The sequence below is a fragment of the Rhinoderma darwinii genome, unplaced genomic scaffold (assembly GCF_050947455.1).
Source record: "Rhinoderma darwinii isolate aRhiDar2 unplaced genomic scaffold, aRhiDar2.hap1 Scaffold_56, whole genome shotgun sequence".
Taxonomy (NCBI): Eukaryota; Metazoa; Chordata; class Amphibia; order Anura; family Rhinodermatidae; genus Rhinoderma; species Rhinoderma darwinii.
The window spans coordinates 56,837-68,522 of NW_027464111.1; positions in this window are offsets into that span (position 1 = coordinate 56,837).

Below are 11,686 nucleotides of genomic sequence, written 5' to 3' on the forward strand. Positions count from 1 at the left end.
ATTACACACATACATATATCCACATTACACACTTACACATATATTCACATTACACACTTACACATATATCCACATTACACACTTACATATATCCACATTACACACATACATATATCCACATTACACAATTACACATATATCCACATTACACACTTACACATATATACACATTACACACATACATATATCCACATTACACACTTACACATATATCCACATTACACACATGCATATATACACATTACACACATACATATATCCACATTACACACTTACACATATATTCACATTACACACTTACACATATATCCACATTACACACTTACACATATATCCACATTACACACTTACATATATCCACATTACACACATACATATATCCACATTACACACTTACATATATATCCACATTACACACTTACACATATATACACATTACACACTTACACATTTATACACATTACACACTTACACATATCCACATTACACACTTACATATATATCCACATTACACACTTACACATATATCCACATTACACACTTACATATATTCACATTACACACATACATATATCCACATTACACACTTACACATATATCCACATTACACACTTACAGATATATTCACATTACACACTTACACATATATCCACATTACACACTTACATATATCCACATTACACACATACATATATCCACATTACACAATTACACATATATCCACATTACACACTTACACATATATACACATTACACACATACATATATCCACATTACACACTTACATATATCCACATTACACACATACATATATCCACATTACACACTTACACATATATACACATTACACACTTACACATATATTCACATTACACACTTACACATATATCCACATTACACACTTACACATATATCCACATTACACACTTACATATATCCACATTACACACATACATATATCCACATTACACACTTACATATATATCCACATTACACACTAACACATATATACACATTACACACTTACACATTTATACACATTACACACTTACACATATCCACATTACACACTTACATATATATCCACATTACACACTTACACATATATCCACATTACACACTTACATATATTCACATTACACACATACATATATCCACATTACACACTTACACATATATCCACATTACACACTTACACATATATCCACATTACACACTTACATATATCCACATTACACACTTACACATATATCCACATTACACACTTACATATATTCACATTACACACTTACACATATATCCACATTACACACTTACATATATCCACATTACACACTTACACATATATACACATTACACACTTACATATATCCACATTACACACATACATATATCCACATTACACACATACATATATCCACTTTACACATATATCCACATTACACACTTACACACTTACACACTTACACATATACACACATTACACACTTACATATATCCACATTACACACTTACACATATATACACATTACACACTTACACATATATCCACATTACACACTTACACATATATACACATTACACACATACATATATCCACATTACACACACATATATTCACATTACACACTTACATATATCCACATTACACACTTACACATATATACACATTACACACATACACATATATACACATTACACACATACATATATCCACATTACACACACATATATTCACATTACACACTTACATATATCCACATTACACACTTACACATATATACACATTACACACATACATATATCCACATTACACACACATATATTCACATTACACACTTACATATATCCACATTACACACTTACACATATATACACATTACACACATACATATATCCACATTACACACTTACACATATATACACATTACACACTTACACATATATACACATTACACACATACATATATCCACATTACACACTTACATATATTCACATTACACACATACATATATACACATTACACACATACATATATACACATTACACACTTACATATATATCCACATTACACACATACATATATACACATTACACACTTACATATATATCCACGTTACACACATACATATATACACATTACACACATACATATATCCACATTACACACATACATATATTCACATTACACACATATATATCCACATTACACACATACATATATACACATTACACACTTACATATATATCCACATTACACACATACATATATCCACATTACACACATACATATATACACATTACACACATACATATATCCACATTACACACATACATATATACACATTACACACTTACACATATATCCACATTACACACTTACATATATCCACATTACACACATACATATATACACATTACACACATACATATATCCACATTACACACTTACACATATATCCACATTACACACATACATATATCCACATTACACACTTACACATATATCCACATTACACACATGCATATATACACATTACACACATACATATATCCACATTACACACTTACACATATACACATTACACACTTACACATATATCCGCATTACACACTTACACATATACACATTACACACTTACACATATATCCACATTACACACATACATATATACACATTACACACATACATATATCCACATTACACACTTACATATATATCCACATTACACACTTACACATATACACATTACACACTTACATATATATCCACATTACACACTTACATATATACACATTACACACTTACACATATATTCACATTACACACTTACACATATATCCACATTACACACTTACACATATATCCACATTACACACTTACACATATATACACATTACACACACATACATATATCCACATTACACACATACATATATACACATTACACACATACATATATCCACATTACACACATATATATCCACATTACACACATACATATATACACATTACACACACATATATATCCACATTACACACATACATATATCCACATTACACACATACATATATCCACATTACACACATATATATCCACATTACACACATACATATATACACATTACACACATACAGATATGTGATTACTCCGGGGCTCCTGGAGATCTCCACACTTTATGAGTGCGTTCAAAAGTCTATTCCGAAAAACTTGCCTCTGGTAGAAAAGCAAAGGTCATTCCCAAATATATCGTTCAAGCTGATCATTTTTATTACTTTCTGGTATTCCAAATAGACGGATGTTATCTAACAAGACCTATTCTCTAGGTCCAGAAGTTTATTATTATTATATAGCTTTATCTCTTCCTCCATGAATAGGTTACGGCCTAGAAGGACATTAAGGTTGTGAGTAATGCATGTAGTCTGATATTCCAATTGGTTAGATCTAGTGTTCAAACTGATCAAATCATCTTTTACTTCTTTAAAATCCATTTTCATTTGTTTGCGCTTCTCAGGCATCATCCTTTGCATCACGACCTCCATTGTTTTTTTATATTAGCGCTGGCGGTATCTGCAGAGTGTCCGTACTAGAGGCCACCATTACTTCCGCCATCTGTGAAATTGTGCTCTCCTGTAAACTTACTTTCTGTGTGGGATCAGTTATTTTAGTTAAATCCCCAATTGTTCTTCTTCTTTACCCCTCCACCACCCATCAGAGAATTCTGAAAGTAAACTGATTTAAAGCAAGAAAGTTAAACCTCCCTTAAAGTTGTAACTTGTGTTTTGGAATGGAGAAGTTTCTTTGTTGCACTGGTTCTCAATACTTATTAGGTAAAAAAGAAAGGTTCAATTACACCCCTTCCAGTAGTAAACGTTTTCCTCCTGCAGCCACCCCTAAAACAGGAGAAGAGTTCCTTGTTTGTAGTCGGCGCCCTCCAGGGTTTAGATGCGTTCTACAATGCTGTTCTGTAAGGGGTCTTACATGTGCCGGAGCCGCCAGCCAAAGTGGCGTACAAAGTAAGTGCGGAGTTGCCAGCTTCAGTAGCAGTACGCAGTCCACAGCTTGCCTGCACATCACCTCCTGATCAGTGTTTGGGCATCCACTTGGCAAATGAGATTTCATGTGGATAAGTGTGAAGTTGTGCCTTATAGTCTTGGGAAGAGATGTCTAAGGGTGACATAATAAATCTATATCAGTATATAAATAGCCTGTATAAAAAATTATGGTGAAAAGCTGTTCCCTTTAAAATCCCCTTAAAAGACCAGGGGCAACTCCCTCCATCTGGAGAAAATAAGGTTCAGTCTCCAGATGCGACAAGCCTTCTTTACTGTAAGAGCGGTGAATCTGGGGAATAGTCACCTGAGGAGGTGGTCACAGCAGGGACAGGTGATGGCTTCAAAAAAGGCAAAGATCATTTCTTACAGCAAACAAAATCCACACTTACTTAAATGTATAGAATTCTTGTATGAACAATTCTCCAGTCTGATCACCACATAGGATCAGGATGGAAATGTTTCCCTTTTGGGCAGATATGAGTTTGTTTTATTCCTTCCTCTTGATCAGTAGGAGGAAACAATGGTCTAAAATGTACCGCTACCTCTTACCTTCATCCACATCCTCTCTGATGCTTTGGTTGAACTTGATGTACATGTGTCTTTTCCCAGCGATGTAACTATATAACTATGTGAATGGAAATCATCGCTCCTCCTGCTAATAATTCTGCTTCTTTATGTTGGGTGAACTATAGGCCCACAAGATGTCAGGGCCCAGTTGTGAATGTGACCTCTGTATCCCCCACAGCTGCACCGCTGCCTCTCTCCTGCTGTATTCTGTCACTGCTGAGAATTGTGCTTGTGTTTAACCCCTTCACGACCAGCCCACGTAGATTAACGGGCTGCCGTGCTGGGCTTTTCTCCTGCAGCCCGTTAATTCACGTGGTGTCAGAACAGCGTGCACAGCGCTCTCCCTGTGCTCTGAATCTCTCAGCACACGCTGCTACTAGCAGCCTAAGTGCTGAGAGAAGACATCAGGACCGGATTGGTGTCGGTCCTGATCACGTGATCACCATGATAAACTTATCATGATGATCACAGCAAAGTTTGTTGCAGCAACAAACTTTCGTGCTGTTTGTTACAAGGTTTCTCCTCCCTCCCTGTCAGATCGTTCTGAGACAGTGGGGGAGAAGAAGCTGTGCCGAGCAGCTGCTGTGTGTCTCATATAAAGACACAATGACTGTGAAACACACAAAAACACCCCCACATAGATAGTTTAGTGTAGGCAGCTAGTTATAGTTTAGGTAGATAGTACTCAGACTAGGACAATTAATTAGTTCATTAATAATCAATTAGGGCTTAGAATGTGTGTATATATATATATATATATATATATATATATATATATATACACACACACACATACACACACAGTATATAAATATATATATATATCTATATGATTTTATATATATCTCTGTCTCTCTCTCTCTATATATATATATATACATACAAACACACACACGTAATATATATTATATGTAGACATATATTTGAAATTTGTTAATACTAAAAATTTATAATTAGGGATGTTATATATCTATATCATCAAATAGATATATACGTACATGTACACACACATATACTTATATAAATCTCTTCATATATTTGACACGTCTGTAAATTCTAAATACATTGATTCATTGTTCGGCTGTGTTCACACAGAATTTTTTGCAGGAGGAAAATTCCTCCTGCAAAAACTGCACCAGACGTTTTTTGAACAGTGGTTTGCCAAAACACTCGTCGAGGTGTTTCTTTTTACTCTTCTGACTGATTGAAATGGAGTTTTGGAGGCGGAAACCGCCTCAAGATAGGTCATGTCGCTTCTTTTTACCGCGATGCGTTTTTTTTGCTCACGGTAAAAAAGCTCGTCCAACTCCCATTGAAATCAATGGGAGACATTTTCGGGCGGTTTTTGACGAGTTTTGCGGAGCGGTTTCCGCGCCGAAAAACTCGTTAAAAAAACTCTGTGTGAACAGGGCCTTAGGGTTGTTCATAAATGTATTGATCAATGGATTAGCGGACTTTTTCTTTGTTACTTTTATTAAAACTGTTACAAAAAATAAGTAAAAAAAAAAATACGTAAAAAATGGCACGCAAGTTATATACCACTGAAGAGGCATTTGCTCTCTTGGATTCTGATAGTGAATGGGGTCACTTTTGGGGGGTTTTCGCTGTTTTGGTCCCTCCACGGCGTTGCAAATGGGACATGGCACCGAAAACCGTTATAGCAAAATTTGAGCTCCAAAACCCAAATGGCGCTCCTTCCCTTCTGAGGGCTGTAATGTGTTCAAATATAAGTTTATGACGACATATGGGGTATTGCCATAATCAGGATAAATTTCTTTACAAATGTTGGGGCGCTTTTTCTCCTTTATTCTTTGCAAAAATTAAAAAATGTCTATGTTTCTTCAGAAGAAATGTAGATTTTCATTTTCACAGAATATATACACCAATATATACACCAATAAATTCAGCAAAAAATCTGTGGGGTTAAAATGCTCACTATACAACTAGATAAATTCCTTGAGGGGTGTAGTTTCCAAAATGGGGTCACTTTTTTGGGGGTTTCTACTGTTTAGGTACCACAAGACCTCTTCAAACCAGACATGGAGCCTAAAATATATTGTAATAAAAAGGAGGCTGGTCCATGAAAAAATAGGTTTTGGAAATTTCTTGAAAATGAGAAATTGCTGCTAAAAATCTAAGCCTTGTAACGTCCTAGAAAAATAAAAGGATGTTCAAAAAACTATGCCAACATAAAGTAGACATATGGGGAATGTTAACTAGTAACTATTGTGTGTGGTATTAATATCTGTTTTGCAAGCAGATACATTCAAATTTAGAAAAATTCTATTTTTTGCAAATTTTCTATAAATTTTGGTGTTTTTCACAAATAAATATTGAATTTATCGACCAAATTTTTTCACAGACGTAACGTACAATATGTCACGAGAAAACATTCTCAGAATCGCTTGGATAGGTAAAAGCATTCCGGAGTTATTACCACATAAAGTGACACATGTCAGATTTGAAAAAATTGCCTGCGTCCACAAGGCCAAAACGGCTGCGTCCTGAAGGGGTTAAAACCATGCACTTCTGATAATGATGATGATGATGATGATGATACATATTCATATAGTGAGAAAAGCACCTTATGATTTGTTATATATTTCTATAAGCTTAAACCCATATGTGAAGTCCAGTAGTGAATATAATTTTAGTCATGGAGTGAAAGAGCAGATCAGTAAAGGCCCATTTATAAGGGACAATTCTATCCCAGTTATATTTACATTCAGATACAAATAATCATTTTTTTTTTTATAAGAATGCTTTATATAAAGTACATTATCCTGATAATCTCCTCATGTAAATGGGCCTTTACAGCAGCTACCTGACTGTGAGAAAGGAACAAAGCTCCTTATTCAGATCCAAATCAAAAATACAAAGCAATAAAAATAATCAAAATGATATGAATCTGATAAACAGAAAAGGCAAATTACAGAAATTCTCAAATATATTCCTATCAGTGAAGAATTATACAAATCTTTCTGAAATTTCTTCTTCATAGACCTCTTTATACAATGTCCGCAGTGATCTAATTGATCTGTTAAGAAGGAAATTAGTCTAGATTTGATAGGGATTGGTCAATTTAGGATTTGAAAAATTAGCTTTATCCAGAAATAAGAAAGAAATTGTATTTTTTATTAATAGAGTAATTTTATGTTCTTTCTTGTTTTTGGTGCCACAATGGGGTGGGGTGTCGCTTTTTTATAAAATGGTGCATCCTTCCCATGTGCTGGAAGTGAAAGGGTCCCTGGTGTGTGAGTGCGATGAGGAAATTAGATTGTGAGCCCCTCTGGGGACAGGGACTGATGTGAGTTACTATAATCTATATATAGAGACGTCTTTTGTAGCTGCTCTGGGCTCACGCTGACTAATAAGGGTCCTGTATGAGTGCCCCCATATAACAATGCTGTAGTAGGGCCAGACAACCCCTGTAATGTATGAAATATAACAATTGTCTACATGTTTTGGACCTTTATAAAATATTTGTAAAATCTTTGAATCTGTTTCTGCTGCTTTTGTGGATATTTGTTATAACAAACGGTTCCGCTGTTTACTACTTATTCTTGTCGTCTTTGTCTTTTTTTATACCGGTGATTGAGTGTTGGTTTATGTGTGTAATACAAAAAAAGAGAAAAGTTCTTTTAATCTGGAATTCAGTATTCCGGAAATTCTGATAAACCGACCCCAAATTGTAAGATAATCTGGAATCTGAGAAAACAAGAAGCAGAAGACTTAGGGTATGTTCACACGAGGGCGTCCGTAACGGCTGAAATTACGGGGATGTTTCAGCCTGAAAACATCCCCGTAATTTCAGCCGTAACGGCATGTGCAGGCGCTTGAACGCCGCGTACATTACGGACGTAATCGGCGCTGCTTTTCATTGGAGTCAATGAATAACGGCTTCAATTACGGCCAAAGAAGTGACAGGTCACTTCTTTGACGCGGGCGTCTATTTACGCGCCGTCTTTTGACAGCGGCGCGTAAATATACGCCTCGTGTGAACAGACAAACGTCTGCCCATTGCTTTCAATGGGCAGATGTTTGTCAGCGCTATTGAGGCGCTATTTTCGGGCGTAATTCGGGGCAAAAACGCCCGATTTACGTCCGTAAATAGGCCGTGTGAACATACCCTTAGGAGGGAGAAGCTATGATGAGACTCCCGGATTTCTACTTCTACAAGGACATTTTATAAACTTGTTTATTTTTCATCTAATCGTACAGAATGTCTGATAATCTGGGATCTGTCAGATCCCACTAATGTTGGATTTACAGAATAATACTGCACTCGGATAAAGAACCAAGCTTTACGGGAGCTCCAATTCATTAACAAGTCTTACGTTACAGTTAGGTCCGGAATTATTTGGACAGTGACACAAGTTTTGGCATTTTAGCATTTATTTTTTTTAAACATATTGAATATACAATTTTATAATCAACATGGGCTTAAAGTGCAGACTCTCATCTTTAATTTGAGGGTATTCACATCCTAATTTGAGGAATGTCTTAGGAATTATAGCTCTTTAATATGTAGCTGCCTCTTTTTCAAGGGACCAAAGGTAATTGAACAATTATCTCAATGACTATTTAATGGACTGCATGGGCTATTCCCTCGTTAATCCATCATCAATTAAGCAGGTAAAAGGTCTGGTGTTGATTTCAGGTGTGGCATTTGCATTTGGAAGCTGTTGCTGTGAACCCACAACATGAGGTCAAAGGAGCTCTCAATGCAAGTGAAACAGACCATCGTTAGGCTGAAAAAAATGAAGAAATCCATCAGAGAGATAGCACAAATGTTAGGAGTTGCCAAATAAACTGTTTGATACATTCTTGAAAAGAAAGAGCGCACTCCAAAAGGCCTGGACGTCCACGAATGAAAACAGTGGTGGATGATCACAGAATCCTTTCCATGGTGAAGAAAAACCCTTTCACAACATCTACCCAAGTGAAGAACACTCTCCTGGAAGTAGGAGTAACAGTATCTATGTCTACCATAAAGAGAAGACTTCATGAGAGCAAATACAGAGGGTTCACCACAAGGGGCAAACCATTAATCAGCCTCAAAAATAGAAAGGCCAGATTAGACTTTGCCAAACAACATGTAAAGAAGCCGCCCAGTTCTGGAACAGCATGAAAATAAGATCAACCTGTACCAGAATGATGGGAGGAAGAAAGTATGGAGAAGGCTTGGAACGGCTTATGATCCAAAGCACAAAACATCCTCTGTAAAACATGGTGGAGACAGTGTGATGGCATGGGCATGCATGGCTGCCGTAGGCACTGGGTCACTAGTGTTTATTGATGATGTGACTGAAGACAAAAGCAGCCGGATGAATTCTGAAGTGTTCAGGGATTTACTTTCTGCTCAGATTCAACCAAATGCAGCAAGGACGTCGCTTCACAGGACAGATGGACAATGACCCAAAACATATTGCGAAAGAAACCCAGGAGTTCTTTAAGGCAAAGAAGTGGAATATTCTGCAATGGCCAAGTCAATCACCAGATCTCAACCCGATCGAGCTGCATTTCACTTGCTTAAGACAAAACTTAAGGCAGAAAGACCCACAAACAAGCAACAACTGAAGACGCTGCAGTAAAGGCCGGGCAAAGCATCACAAAGGAGGAAACCCAGCGTGTGGTGATGTCCATGGGTTCCAGACTTCAGGCAGTCATTGCCTGCAAAGGATTCTCCACAAAGTATTAAAAAAAACAACATTTTATTTATGGTAATGTTAATTTGTCCAATTACTTTTGAGCCCTTGAAATGAGGAGGTTGTGTAAAAAAATGGTTACAATTCCTAAACGTTTCACAGGATATTTTTGTTCAACCCCTGGAATTAAACCTGAAAGTCTACACTTCAATTGCATCTCAGTTGTTTCATTTCAAATAGAGCCCAAATCATGAAGACTGTGTCACTGTCCAAATAATTCTGGACCTAACTGTATAAAATGTGGCTACCTAAGCAGGGGTCTAACAAGGAGCCATGGGGCGCAGGAGAAAAACAGAACGGGCCTCACTGCAAAGATGATCATCACCAGCAGCAAGTGCGTCCAGGAAATTGAGAGTTATGATTTGTATGGTTTTCAGTCCCAGTAGGTGCACAAAAAACAAATTCTGGCACCCCTCCATCATGCACAGTGAATCCCAACTATTCCTCACCTTTAATAATATGGAGATGACCCCTTAGATGCTGGATTCTATAAAAGCTGCTATGTCTGCTACAGCGGCAGACACAGACAGCTGAACAGTATATGGGCCCAATACCAATAATATGTCTGCCCCTAGCCTTCTACCTTGGTTGTTATACACTTGTGACCAGGATCATATGCAAAAATCCTAAGGCCCTAAAGCAAAACTCAGAATGGGTCCCACGTCCAACTGAGAGCTCCAGCAAGTGTACTACACCTTTATTAAAGGTAACATCCTTTATTATGTTTTTGGATCCAAAATTCTGTGCCAATAAATTTCATAATACACCGCGTTCCAAATTATTATGCAAATGTTATTTTTCGCTGATTTTCCTAAATAGTCGATGCAAATGACAGTCAGTATAATCTTCAAGCCATCAACCATTGGAATATAATGCTAATTTTATTGAACAAATCTCCTAATGATAAAATGCACGGTTTCAAATTATTATGCACAACAGAAATCAAAACATTTTAAAGGTTGTAAAGAGAACTAAAATGGTAATTTGTTGAATTTGCAGCGTCAGGAGGTCATATTTACAGAAATCAAAAGCTCTTTCAATCAAAAAAAACTTAGCAGGTCAAGTTACATGTTAACATAGGACCCCTTCTTTGATATCACCTTCACAATTCTTGCATCCATTGAATTTGTGAGTATTTGGACAGTTTCTGCTTGAATATCTTTGCAGGATGTCAGAATAGCCTCCCAGAGCTTCTGTTTTGATGTGAACTGCCTCCCACCCTCATAGATATTTTGCTTGAGGATGCTCCAAAGGATCTCAATAGGGTTGAGGTCAGGGGAACATGGGGGCCACACCATGAGTTTCTCTCCTTTTATGCTCATAGCAGCCAATGACACAGAGGTATTCTTTGCA